General features: G+C 38.3%; 1 protein-coding gene across 2 annotated transcripts in view; it reads right to left on the bottom strand.

Annotated features, from left to right (window-relative positions):
* The window catches only part of tbl1xr1 (transducin beta like 1 X-linked receptor 1), a 46,077-nt gene that overhangs the window by 17,321 nt on the left and 14,723 nt on the right, over nucleotides 1-14,033 (bottom strand). For both annotated transcript variants that reach the window (XM_005813028.2, XM_023339556.1), the window contains exon 2: nucleotides 6,939-7,007. The gene's annotated coding sequence lies outside the window, so the exon portion shown is untranslated. The remainder of the gene's footprint in view (nucleotides 1-6,938; nucleotides 7,008-14,033) is intronic.

The following is a 14,033-nucleotide window of genomic DNA, read 5'->3' as shown; positions in this document are numbered from 1 at the left end:
GAGGGTCATGACGTCAGGAACTGACTGGTTCAGCAAGCAAAGAAAGCATGACCGGTAGAAAATACTCAAATGTACGGCTCCACTTTTCAAAATGCGATGCAAATGCTCATTGAAATATTTGCAACGCGAAGTACAAGGCCAGCGGTGGAAACACGTCTAGTTTGAGAAAACACCTGGCCAAGCACAAGATTTTTTTAAGACTAAAGAGTGCACAATTTTTGACAGTCTCAGACATACAACTCCTTCAGTAGCCTCCGTTAGCACGCCTGCACATGTCAGCGACTGAATCTGTAGCCAGCAACATGGATCAACAAATGTTTAATACATTTGGTGATGGCAACAGCTACATTTACGATGCAAGTGAGGAGAAATGACAAATAGAAATACACGGATTTTAATTTGTGCAATAAGACAAAACACTCAGTGTCACAAACAGATACAGCAGTTCCATTTAGAGCGCTGACCCAGGCCAAAAACACTTAAAGTGACTGAACAAAACCCACAAAAATATTTCTAATGGCAATCAAACTAAAACTGGAACCTACATGACGTTCACCCCACTCCCGGCTTCTGTAGAGTTCCTGGTCTCTTTATGTCACAGATTGTATTGGCAGGGTTCACCCTGCCTCGCATGCCCCATTTGGGGTCAACAAGGAGAAGTGTGTGTCAGTGACAGATGGTGGCACGCAGGCTGTGCCAGCAAGACTCACTTGATGAGCAGTTAAACCTGCTCTGCATGCTGCAGGTTAGCTGAGGCACAGCCACTCAATCACACATGATTTCCTCACACTGAGCTAGCTTATATTAGCAGTCACTTTAGCCATCTCTTCAAAAAGGTTACAGAAAAACAAGTCGTGGGGCTGCTCTGGAATTTCCTGATGAGACTTTCAATAACAGAAAGAAAGAAAAAAAATGGAGATTTTCATTATATCAAAGCTTTGATGAATGAGCTTTGATTCCACCAATGAGCTACTCACAGTTGTAAAAGTAATAAATTATACGCACACTATACGGTCTTAAGAGCTGTCAGCCGATTGTCGGCCCATTTTCAAAATCTGAGAGGCCACACATTAGCCGACAGAAATCCTAAGTATAATGGTTTGATCGAGTTCGATCGTGCTGTGTGGTGTCCAATGGGCACAAAATAATGGCTACAAGTCCAGAGAACTAATTTTAAAACCAAGCATTAATCAATGATCTACTACAATCTACCTGCTGTGCATGTGGCTAGTGTCAGTCCTGACTGAATGAAAATCATTATAACCTATTTATGTCACGTTAACGAAGAACAGCTGAAAAGTTACCGGGTTTATCAACTGTGGTAGCAATTTCGCTGAAACTCCTCCCCTTGTCCTTTCTATATTCTTGGCACGAAATGTTGAATAAACATTAATGTTGTTTGCACATATCTCCAATGTCGGCTGTGTCAGCTGTTTGGGATTCCCCTCCACGCCTCCCCTCAGAAAGCGCGAATCCGGGCTTTCTGATTGGCTACCTGTCACATTCAACAAGCTGCATTAACCTCCCATTCTGGGAAAACCCCTGATTTAGATCGGAGCGGCCACAATGATCTACCGTAACACACCACACACTACATGATGATCGGTTACGAAATCGCAAAGGACAATCTTAGAACGCCCAACGTTCTAAGATTGTCGTAAGGGGAAAATCGGGGCAAAAAATCATTTAGTGTGAACTGTTGCATCAGGTAGTCGGATGTGCCCATCGTCTCTATTTAAATCTAATTATTACTGAAGGGCAATATAGTATACAGACTTCACAATCTGCACTCTTTTTGTTGAATGCAGTATTTATTTCCACTTTGGCTTTATGTTGTTTAGTTTTTATTCAATTAAATCTTTTGTTAATGGAGACTGAGAAACCATTTTATTTTTACTTTTGGTTGTTTTGTTTATCAGTTCCAGTGTTAAGTGTTCTTTTAAAAATAAAGTATATATCTTTTGCAGGAAATCACATGCATTATTACGTCATTTTCATTAAATCAGTGTAAAAAGGTCTTAAACAATATTATCGTTTATCACAATAATTTTTGAGACAATTAATCGCTCAACAAAATTTGTTATTGTGACAGGCCTAATTGTTGCCACAAATATACATCATAGCAACTGTCCAAAAGTAAAGTAAGTGAATAGAGAGAGTAAAACTCATTCTTGCTCAGGACAGGATCCAGAACCAGACAGAATAATCATCCAAACACGCAATAATTCAACCAGAAAAATTATGAAGAGAAGTCTACAGGAAGAAGACTTGTACATATTTAGTAATCTGCACATTCTGGAAATAATCTCATCCAAATATTGTAAAGGATTTCTAAAAACATGAAGTTAACCCTGGAGTTGCAGCAGTAAATGTTCCATCATTTTTGGCTCAAGAACAGAAACGTGAAATTAGTGACATCTGATCTCTTTATTCTAATGTTCATTTCCACACCCATTACATTTTTTCTAAAGGACATTTCAAAATATATAAAGGTAATGGCTTAATATTTTAGAGGAATAATTTTAAAGAAATAATTTAAATTTGAAATACGTAATTTTCTAATTTAAAATTATTAAATTACTGTTACATTAATGGAGCCTTACACATATTTTTATCACAATTGATCAATATTTCTATCAGGCCCATGCATGTTAGAGAGCAGTCAGTTCTGCAACTAAACAGATTTTCATTACATTTTATGATAAAAGCAATATGACCACAGGGTTGACTGTTTTTAGCGTCTTATATTAATAATTAACTGTAAAAATTGATCCCTGTAGAGTGTACTCTATATTAACTCTGATATTTTCAACAGGTTGTCAAGATTTCTTCATCCAGAACGTTCCATGATATTGAATCGGACTCTTGCTGCCGTACATTGAGTATCCTCGTTTTTATGGATGTCTAGTTTCCTGATGTGGCAGCCTAAACTAACAGCTGGCAGGGCTCTGTGGAAAATATGGACTTTATTACAACGTGTATTAAAGCAGTTTCAGCATGTCAAAGTTTATGATTTTTAAAGACCTTTTTAAATTAGGGATTCTGCTTCATTACAATTTTGCATAGCAAAAATGGAGACATTTCTGGGGTCAGTTTATGGCTCTTGACAGAGGCTTTGTGCTTCTCATGTTCCCATTGCATATGGCTCAGTGGGAGCCTTAACCCTGTAGTGCCAAGTTTGAAAGTTGCTTTGTATGAACCCAGCCTCAGACAACAGGCGTGAGCAAGTGGCGAAAACGAACAAATAACTTTGTGCTCAAGTGAGGCAACATCTCTACCTGTCCAGTAGTTTCTTATAGAACTTGCACAATGAGGAAATAATCGTTTGTCCTTCTCCATGAGAATGGCCAAAAAGCACAATGAAGATGTTGACACACAACTCAAACTTTTGCCTGACAGCAAAGTTCTGTGAGAGAAAAAAAAACTGAATATGCAAGATTAAGTAGTCCCGTCAGCATTATTGTGAGTGTATGCCTCCAGGAAGCAATCGTTTTTCAACCCGAACTCTCTGGACGAAGCAAATAGCATAGGAGAAGGAGCATAGGACAGGCTAATTTAAGACTAACATACATCACACTAATGAATTTCATACTTTTTAAGGATGAATGGTCATCCCGTAAAATAGGGATGCACTAATATGAACATTTTGGCCAATATCAAAATCCAAAATTGCTAAGACTTATACCCGGTATCTACCGAGGTTATACCACACCACTGACTTCTCTCCTTCAGCTATAATACCCACAATCCTGCGCTGCATTACTATCACATGCCCAAATGAAAACTACACGATCAATATCCTTCACCTCTACATTACCATACACAAATGGCAAGATGATGGAAATAAACATGGGTTCATTACTATTGGCTCATTATGTTAAAAAAAAACATCAGCCTGTTCTGTTGTCAGTGCTGATATATCATATATTCCTATTATAAAATTTTAGTTTTGGAGTATTTTATCAAGTTGGGTCTTGCCACGTTTTCAATAATAGTTCCCTCTGTGAAGTAGATGGAAGAGCTCAGAGTGGTGGAAGCCAATACTCGATACAATTTATTGGGTTTCCTTGGATAGAAACTTTTTCATCGTCTTTGAATAATTTAGTATAATGCCCTGTTTAATAACTAGGATCGATTGGAATGTATGTGTAATTGAAGTACCTTGAGACCACATTTGTTGTGAATTGGTGCTATATAAATAAACTGAATTGAATTGAAGCTAACAAGATAGTCAGAGATATCTTGTGTGATTTAGCTTACTTTAAAAATGTAAAATAAAATGTTCTAATTCTACGGGTTTTGAGATGCACCGATCCGATATTAATATCTGTGTCAGATATTGAAAAATCTTCTAGCTTGGATATCGCTGACAATGTACCTGATCCATAAGGGCTGTCCTATTCAATCTAATTCTATTTTTTGGGTTTCCAGCAAGAGTAACTGCTGGTGGAGCACCACCACAGCAAAATAAAAGTCCCACACCTTCAGAATTAAGTTTTTGTGTTGGTCCTTTCTGTGTTAAAGCAATGTAAAAGCATATGTGATACACCATATATTTGTACACTGACATTTCATAGAGTTTAAAATGAAAGATATAGGGGGGCCTAGGGGCATTTGAGGACAGGGTGGGGGCTGGGGGAGAGGGGCGTGCCAATGTCACCCCCGCAAGATGCTGCCCTGGGTGGTTGCCCATATCGCCCACATCAGAAACCACCACTGCAGAAGCTAACAAGACAAAAGCTCTCAACTTTGTTGACAAATGGAGCAGAAGCTGAAAACTTCCAAAGATATATATTTCTAACTATAACTCATACCTGTTAAGAGTATGTTGGAACGTTCAAGAGTGATTCAATTCTTTTGAACGGCTCTATGCCGTGACTCCAGTCTGTTTTTTACGACTTAGCTTGCTTATAATGCTCTGCACTCACATCAGCAGGTATTATTATCTTTATTTCATTTTAAATAATTTAATGGAGAATGCAATAGATAAATACAACCAATGGAAATGAGGGGATGGTTTTTATATTTCATGGTGCTCAAGAGGATTTTTGTTTCTGTATTTTGAAATGTTTTAACAAATATTAATTCTCCCTCCTTTCCGTTTATTATTTTACATTATATTTAGCATTGCTAATTGCACTTTATGAACCATTTGACAGAAGGTTTGTTGCAGTTTATTTCTGCATGTTTGACTAAGGTAGTCAACCTATTGTTTATTATTAACGTTAAGTTAGTGGGAAGCCATTTCCCACTAGTTGGCTGTTCTATACTTGATTGGGCCAATTGAACAAATTAAAATTGGGTTGTTTGGCCAAGCTTTGGAAGCTTTTGGTGGCTACCTAATATCCCAGATTATGCCCATTGTTTTGTGTCGTTTTAACAGCTTTACTGTGGTAATCTGTTAATTATCCTAGCACACAGCAATAATCTATTTTCAGTAACACCGTGACAAACCAGAAGTGGTGTAACAGTCAAACAAACAGGAAGCCAGACGCAATCAGGTGACCATAAACAGATCTATTACGAGGCATTTCAGGATAAGAGGTTGTAAACCAGGTTATCTGTGGAAGCACCCAATCAGCTGCCAGAGCTGCATAATACTTTAATACAGACGGAAACAAATGTGCAAGACTGAGTCACGCAAACACTATTATGTAAATTTGGATAATTTCCAAAAAAACACCATTACCTTCAATCATTATTATATCACCAACTTTAGCTGATTTTAAAATAAACTATGCGGTTGAAGGTGAAATACAAATAAAGCCTCCAAACAGGTATAAAGAATAAATAAAGAAATAAATAAAATAGCCTCCAGGTTCAGTCGCCCCGTCCCAATTTGTTAATCTGTTCAGTATCACAAGTACTAATTTTAAACTTTTTTGTTCTATATGGTGCAAGTATGGAAAAGCCTGGCAGTTACAAACTGAAGCAAGGTTGGTCTGAAAAATTCCCATGTCAAACGGTTCCATTTTGTCTTGTCTGTTGCAACACGAGCAAAAAAAAGGCCCAAATTAAACAAAAGGACAAAACATCCAGAATTAGGAACATTCCTCTACTTGGCAGCTTTAATTAGCCATTATGCTAATGTTTGCTTAGGTCATGGGCTCATTTTTTATTTGAACTAGCAGAAAAAGCTCAAAAATCTAATGTAAAACAGTAGAGGATAAACATTATTTTTCACAGTCATCTTGTAGCAGTTTGAAAGGACCACTTAATAAATGACAGCAGAATTTCAGAATGTAAAGTAAGAAATCAAACAGTGACTGTATTTCTAAACTGCTTTAGAGTAAAAAAAAAAAAAAAAAAGATTGTCAAACTTGCTCTCTGAAAGTCAAATTTACATAAAACGGAGGCAGGCCCATGAATCAGCAGCGAATTAGGAGTTTTGAAATGAATTACATACATTTTGTTATGTTACAACCTTACTCGAATTCATTTGATTTCATGCTTAGTGTTAGCTCTCTGACCTGCCCAGTCGACTATGGGACCTCATGTAGAAAGCTGTGTGCCTTTCCAAATCAAGTCCAATCAACTGAATTTACCACAGATTACCTCCATTTAAGCTGTGGAAAAAGCTCAATTTCAAGCTTCATGACAAAGGCTGTAAATATTTAGGTGAATGTGATTTCTTTGTTTTCTATTTTTAATAGATTTGTAAAAAAAAAAAAAATGCATTGTCATAAAGGGTTGTTTATGTGTACAATTTTGATTTAAGAAACTAATTTACAATTTGGAATAAGGCTGTACCATAAAATATTGGAAAGGTGAAGCACTGTGAATACTCTGTGGATGCCGTCATCCTGCACTGACCATATTTAACCAGTAAGCATGGAGGTCCCTCTATGAGAAGCACTGTTTACAGTAAACTAGCACACACTGGCCAACAGTAACACAGTAAACAGAGAGGTTTAACAGCCAGACCTGAGAGCACTCACCCCAGCAGTAAGTCTGTATGCACCACCACTATGATCAGTCAGTCAGGACTTGGACCATGGGCTCAGAACCTGCAGCAAAGACAAGGATCAACAGTTAGAGCAAACAAATATGGGTAATGGATGGATGCACTGAGCAAAGGGTTCTAGTTTTGAATTTTTTTTTTTTACAGAAATATCAGCAAGAGGTTGCTGGAAATTAAGATATGGCTCCTCAACAGCGCAGCTAGACCCCACTCTATCTTACACAATTGAGGTTTTAATCTTATTTAAATGTGAAAATTTAAAATCTTACAATTTACCTTTGCTGAAAATATTAAATCAAATTTAGTAGCATTGACATTCTTAAACAAATATTAAATTAGTTTCTTATGTTCCGAGTAAAAATTGTAGCATTTACCCAAACCCTTAAATTCATTTCAACTGTCAAAATCATCCATCAAACTCAGTGGGCGGGGTTACTGGAAGACTCTGACGTCTGACTGCCTGCTTCAAACCGCAAGTCAAGACAATTTCTTCCAAGTTTGTTATGACTCTGGGTCAGTATTTTCACTGGAAATGTGGAAATAATGTCAATAAATTGTTGTAATTGATTTACTACAAACTCTGGGTGAGCAATTCCAGCCTCTATAGCTCTATATAGCTATGGTAATATATTAATTTCATTTTTAAAATGAAATTAATACATTTAATTGAGGCACGTCAAAATTATTTATTTAATGTTATGTCTGTATTTATTTATGATTTTAATAAATTAATGACACTTAAATATTTATTTCATACACTGTTTTTTTGTAATTTGGCACTATTAACTCTCCATAGTAACAGAACAGGCTGATACAGAGAACGTCTGGAAATCAAAAACTTTAGCAACGATCAGCATTATCAAGAAGACATGCAAGGAAACAACAGTTTTAGACAAGTTAACATAACAGTTATAATGTTGACTCATATGCCACAATAGTTTATCTTCACTCTTTATGTTGGGTAAAACTATTATTTGTAGAAAATGTAAAAAAAAAAAAAAACATTGTCCCAGAAAACTCAGCGGCTGACACAGGCAGCAGCCATTGTGCCCGACTAGAAAGAAATATTGTTGCCGTCTGAAGCAGCACAGCTCAACGTCATCAAATGGAAAATCCTCACTCACTAATGGACTGACCTGAATGCTAAAATGCTTACAGTTCCAGCCAGCAGCACAGGGGTATTGAATGGTGTGACATCATGTCTGATTCTACCACAAAACATATCTTCAGTCAAAATCTCTTGGATTTTATTCTCCATATTTGAAGAGTGAAAAATATGAAGCAACACTGTCCTGAGAATGCCTAAATGTCCACCAATCAGTGAAACCATGATCAAAGCCATGTAATTATTACAGACAATCTGAACATGCCGTTTTTTTCTGGCCTCCTCCCGCCTTGCTTCCCTGTATTCCCTGACCTGAATTCCCTCTGTACCGTCTTAGTCATTTTTTCCATTCATTCCTTCATCTTTCCCGCTCCTAGGTTTCCAGCCTTCAACAGTGTTGGCAGGCCTGCAGATAAAAGCCAGAAATACAGTTAACCACTCAGACGCCAGCGGGAGGAACCGGGTGTGGCTACAAATGCTTCTGTGTTTAAAGCTACAGTGTACTTGGTGGAGGACACAGCCCTGGCATGCCAGGAATGAGCTTTGTAAGTAGAATAAAGCTCTAAGATACTTAGCTCCAATCAAGACATCCGTGAGATCAGCCCAACAGTGGATGCTACAGAGGTACAATGACACACTACTGAGCCATATGGAACCTCACCGTGCAAGGCAATGTGTAGAGGCGCCAGTGGTGTGATTGGTCCGCGCTTTGTGACCTATTAAAATGCAACAACTATAAACCATATTTTAGAAATAATTCTGCTTCGCCAATGAAACGCTCAGAGCAACGGAGACCCTTGCAGTCCAACTTGTTAAAAATTTTTTTTAAACAAATAAGCAATCTTTTTTTATTATTATTATAAAAACAAAAACAAGCAACGCTTAGCCTGGCAAAGGCTTATAATACACTGGAGGAATCCCTGTACAAGTAAACAATATCAGCTTCATTTTACTGAAACAAAAGATGCCAACTGAAATCTGTATTCTGACTGAGGAAGCAGTGAGTCACACTACCCTGTTTCCAAGGTTCTTTTCCTGGAATGCTGTTTGGTTTAGACCAAACATGTCCTCTGCTGTGGTGTCCAAATAATTCAGGCTGACTCATTTGTCAAAAGAACGGTTTTCTGTCTGCCATGTTTTAATCTGGCCTTCCTGGGGTTTTTTAAAGAGCTACCGTTTCCTCTTGTAGTCTCTTTCTGATTGTCCAGTCATGAACTTCCATATCAAGAGGAGTAAGAGACTGCTGTGTCCTGTGATAATATTTTAGGCTTTTGGGAAACTCCTAGCATCCTGCTTCCAGCATGAAGTTGCTTAGATTACCAGACCTCAGCATCAAATCCCTTATTAGAGTCATTAACTGCTACAATCTTCTTTCTGAATGAATCAGACAGTTCTCTCAATCTTACCGTGGTGTTCACTCTAACTTCATGATGACTTGTGTCAAACTAAATGAGGTTTAAACAGACCAAAACTGGATTATGATTAGGGGTGGAAATTTTTTAGGTGCTTTACAATTTGATTACCATTCAGAAGGTGACCCTGGGATTACAAATCGATTATTTATGTGGCAACACAACCCACCCCTCAATCCTAAACATACAACAATACTGCAGTCAAAACCTTTTAGATCAACAAAAAATATTATTTATGAGGGCAATAAAACAATTAGAATAATTCATTGTGAAACAGGAAACCTTAACTAAAAAAAAGCAGGTCCTTCTTTAGCTACTTAATTTTCCTTGAGAATCAATAAAGTATCTCTGAGTTTAAATTCTGGTCTAGACAATCTAATTGCTGATCTGTTTGCTCCTCCACACTAGAATATCAGGGACATTTCCAGAGAGCAGTACAACTCCGTTCGGTGCGGTTCGGTACGCCATATTGCTCGTCTCTACTGTGAAAGCAGCCCATACAACCACCCACCATGGATGGGCCCCCTTCAGTTGTAGGCACAGGGGACAATGGTATGCTTAGGGTAGACCTACTAGTGTTGAACACAGTCCACTGGGGGACAGAAAAATGCCACTACTTGCAACATGTTGAGACATACAAGTGTGCCACATTTGTCATCTCACTGGCATGGCGTTACATTAGGCGTTTGGGTTGAACCCCTTCTGCTCAGAGAGTCCAACTGGCTCTCATAAATACGCCGGATATAAAATGGTGTATCAAACCTCATCGACCCATGTTGTACTAGTCCGTGGAAACGAGGCAAAATCTTCTGTTATTCCTTTTCAAATGAAACACTGAGGCTCTGTTTGTACCGTTTTCTGTCCTAAATTGTGCAAATTAAGACTGAAAGCAACTTTGAAGTTTTAAAACTAGAGCTCCATGACGTCACCAACCTCCAGCTACTGATTACAGCAGTGTTTTGCTCTAGCCTAGCATAGAGTGTCAGTACAGATGCCATCGGTTAATCTGCACCACAGTTGGTTCTTACAGCAATTCAAGGCTTAAAAATCTACAGCAAGTGATGACGGGCAGTAATCATGCCTTCTACCTCTTAAAGGTGTATTCAGTCCACTGGTGTTCAGCTTATGCAATTCAAATGCAGCAAAGGATTCCCAGAAGCTGAATGTGATACAAAGACAGGACTGTTTATTATTTAGCTGTCGAAGCAAGAGCCCCTACTCTGAAAAAACAATAGGCTCCTAAGTGCGACTAATTAGTTGAATCATCATTTTCTGCGCCAAGTTTGAAATTAAAAGTACACCTTTTATCCATATCATATTTTATAAAGAAACAAAATGTAGTAAAAATCCGTGTGTGTGGGCGTGTGTGTACCAAAAGTGTTGTGTGAATGAAAGAGAAGGTTCAGGGATTTTGTAAGCAAGTCACTACAATAATCTGAGTGGCATCATTTTTCGATGTAGTCGTCTGTGTGTGTCTGGTCAGCAAGAAGCCCACACCAACTCTGCACTTTCAGACCTATGCTGAGGTGCATAAGATCAGTAGATAAGGTCAGTTTCACATGTAAGCAAGTATCGTGATCACCTAAAATTAAGAAAATCAGGTCAATTTATTAGTGCACCCACAATTTCCATAGCAACCTGTCTGCATCTAATTCGCTTATAGCTCAGTATCTCTTAGTGCTCATGGAATGGATTACTGCCCCTCCTCTCAGGCAGAACATTCCACCTTGTGCAGATTTTTCTTTTAAACCAGGTGATCTGAGAAAGCATGGAAACACTGTTACAAATGTGAGGAGTCTTCTTTGTCAGATGTTTGATTAGGAGACAGATTACTTGTCTGGATCAAAGAGAGATGATCAGGAAGAGAAAACGGGACTTTTAGCACGAATCTCTAGAAGAGATTTTAGGTTATCAATACTGAAACTCTTCAGGTTCAAAGGATACAAACAATCTTCTCAACATTACTCATTTATTTTAAATCAAGAAAGTTCTGCTTTCTGTATCAAAGCTCAGCTCTCAGTGATGTGCTGCCTCTGCTCGTCTTGCACCTTAGAACTAGACCATTACTGTGTGCTGTTGAGCAACCTGTTTTTGTGTATGGCTTGTTTAAACAGCTTTCAGATTCCCACTGCTTCCTGTACCATTACCCAAGGAGGGTGCCCCACTCCACAAAAAAGATTATGGCACGTAGTTAGGCCTGTCGCGATAAACGATAAATCGATTAATCGTACGATAAATTAAAACTATCGACGTCATTTCAATTATCGCCACTATCGTCTCTTCCATCCTTTTTCTCTTTCTGTTGATGACACCGAATGAAAAAAGGCTCAACTCCGGTGCTCTCCACTGACCCTCCCTTCCTCATTTACTTAGTGTAAAGTCCAGCACACACGGGCCGATTGTCGGCCCATTTTCAAAACCTGACAGACCACACATTAGCCGACAGAAATCCTAGGTATAACGGTTCGATCGGGTTCGGTCCTGCTATGTGATGTCCAACAATGGGCACAAAATAATGGCTACAAGTCCAGTGAACTAATTTTAAAACCAGGCTTTAATCAATCCTTTACTACAATCTACCTGCAATGCATGTGGCTAGTGTCAGCGTAAAGTCCAGACTGAATGAAAATCATTAGAACCTATTTATGTCACGTTAACGAAGAACAGCTGAAAAGTTACCGGGTTTATCAACTGCGGCAGCAATTTCGCTCCAACTCCTCCTCTTGTCATTTCTATATTCTTTGCATGTTGAATAAACATTAATGTTGTTTCCACGTATCATCTCCAATGTTCGCTGGACCTCTGGTTGCGCCGTGTCAGCTGTTTGGGATTCCCCGACGTAATTTCCCCTCAGAAAGCCCGGAGGAGAATCCGCGCTTTCTGATTGGCTACCTGTCACATTCAACAGGCTGCGTTAAGCTCCCAGTCGGGGAAAAACCCTGATTTAGATCGGAGCGGCAACGACGATCTACTGTAACACACCACACAATCTTAGAAAGACCAACGTTTTAAGATTGTCAAAAGGGGAAAAATAGGAGCAAAAAATCATGTAGTGTGAACTATTGCATCATGTAGTCGATGTGCCCATCTTCTCTATTTAAATCTAATTATTACTGAAGGGCAACATAATATACAGACTTCATAATCTGCACTCTTTTGGTTGAATGCAGTATTTATTTCCACTTTGGCTTTATGTTGTTTAGTTTTTATCAAGTACATTTTTTGTTAATGGAGACTGAGAATTCATTTTGTTTTTGGTTGTTTTGTTTATTTTGTTTATCAGTTCCAGTGTTTAGTGTTCTTTTGAATATAAAGTGTATTTATCTTTGGCAGGAAATCACATGCATTATTACGTCATTTCCATTAAATCAGTGTAAAAAGGTCTTCAGACAATATTATCGTTTATCGCAATAGTTTTTTGAGACAATTAATCGCTCAGCAAAATTTGCTATCGTGACAGACCTACACGTAGTAATATAAGGTTCTGTCCCTTGTCCTTACATGGTGATTCTTCTACTTTTGGCTCAGGTTGTGTAGTTTACACACTGAACTAAGAGTAATATTTGCTTCGCTTGCGCGGAATCATCGCAGACTCTCAAAATCACCAACACCAAAGTTGACAAAAACACCCGCTTTCTACTCTGTGTCACCAATGCTCACACACACCGAGTCAGGTGAGAGACAGAGAGCGCATAAAGAAAAACCGTTACATGCTACATATGGCAATGGTACACGCTGAAATACTCAAACTTGTTTGTGCTCTAACCCTGACATGCAGAAAAAAATTCAGTCCCCAGCTTTTTTGGATGACTGACGGGAAATACCGCATTTAATGAAAACACTCTGATGAACTCAACTCACAAACTGCTCATATGAAATACAAGATTTAAAGACAGTATTTGTGGAATTACAGAAACATTTATAAGTAGAATTCGCATGTTGACAACCTTTTATAAACACAAGATGGATGCACTTTGGATAACACCTTAGGATATAATCATGACCAAAAAGCAAACGGGTCTTCATTAAACCAACATCAAGCTCAAAATGGAGCACAGAATTGGAAAAACTTCAAACAGGAAAACGTCTGAGCTAATAAAGCAATAATATAGGTATCTTTCATGCTGATTTGCAAACATTTATGGGACGAAAATAAGTTCACCAAGGAACTGTCCCGACTGCAGTGGACAAAGACTGAGAACATGACTACACCTGCTATCAGGCTCATTCAGGGGCAAATAAATACTCCAAGAAAAACCAAAACAAGAGTTAACCTGACTGCAGTTATCTTCTTCAGAGTTCTGACCCTCGTTTAGGATTAATTGCAGAGTTATTTCTTAGAATTTTCATCCTAAAACAAAGTAATTTCAACACTTCAGTGTAACATTGATATTTAAAAAGAAAAACAAAAACTCATGTTTTCCAAAACCACAGGTGCTTACTGAGTCCTTCTGTTTGAACTAAAATCCAAAGAATGGCTGGTTGGAGGATTTCCCAACAAAAAAGACGAGATTAAAGTAAGACGCCCTTTTGAGCCCCAGATCACAGGTCGTCG

This window comes from Xiphophorus maculatus, chromosome 9 (genome assembly GCF_002775205.1).
Source record: "Xiphophorus maculatus strain JP 163 A chromosome 9, X_maculatus-5.0-male, whole genome shotgun sequence".
Taxonomy (NCBI): domain Eukaryota; kingdom Metazoa; phylum Chordata; class Actinopteri; order Cyprinodontiformes; family Poeciliidae; genus Xiphophorus; species Xiphophorus maculatus.
This window is presented reverse-complemented; position numbering and strand designations above follow the sequence as displayed.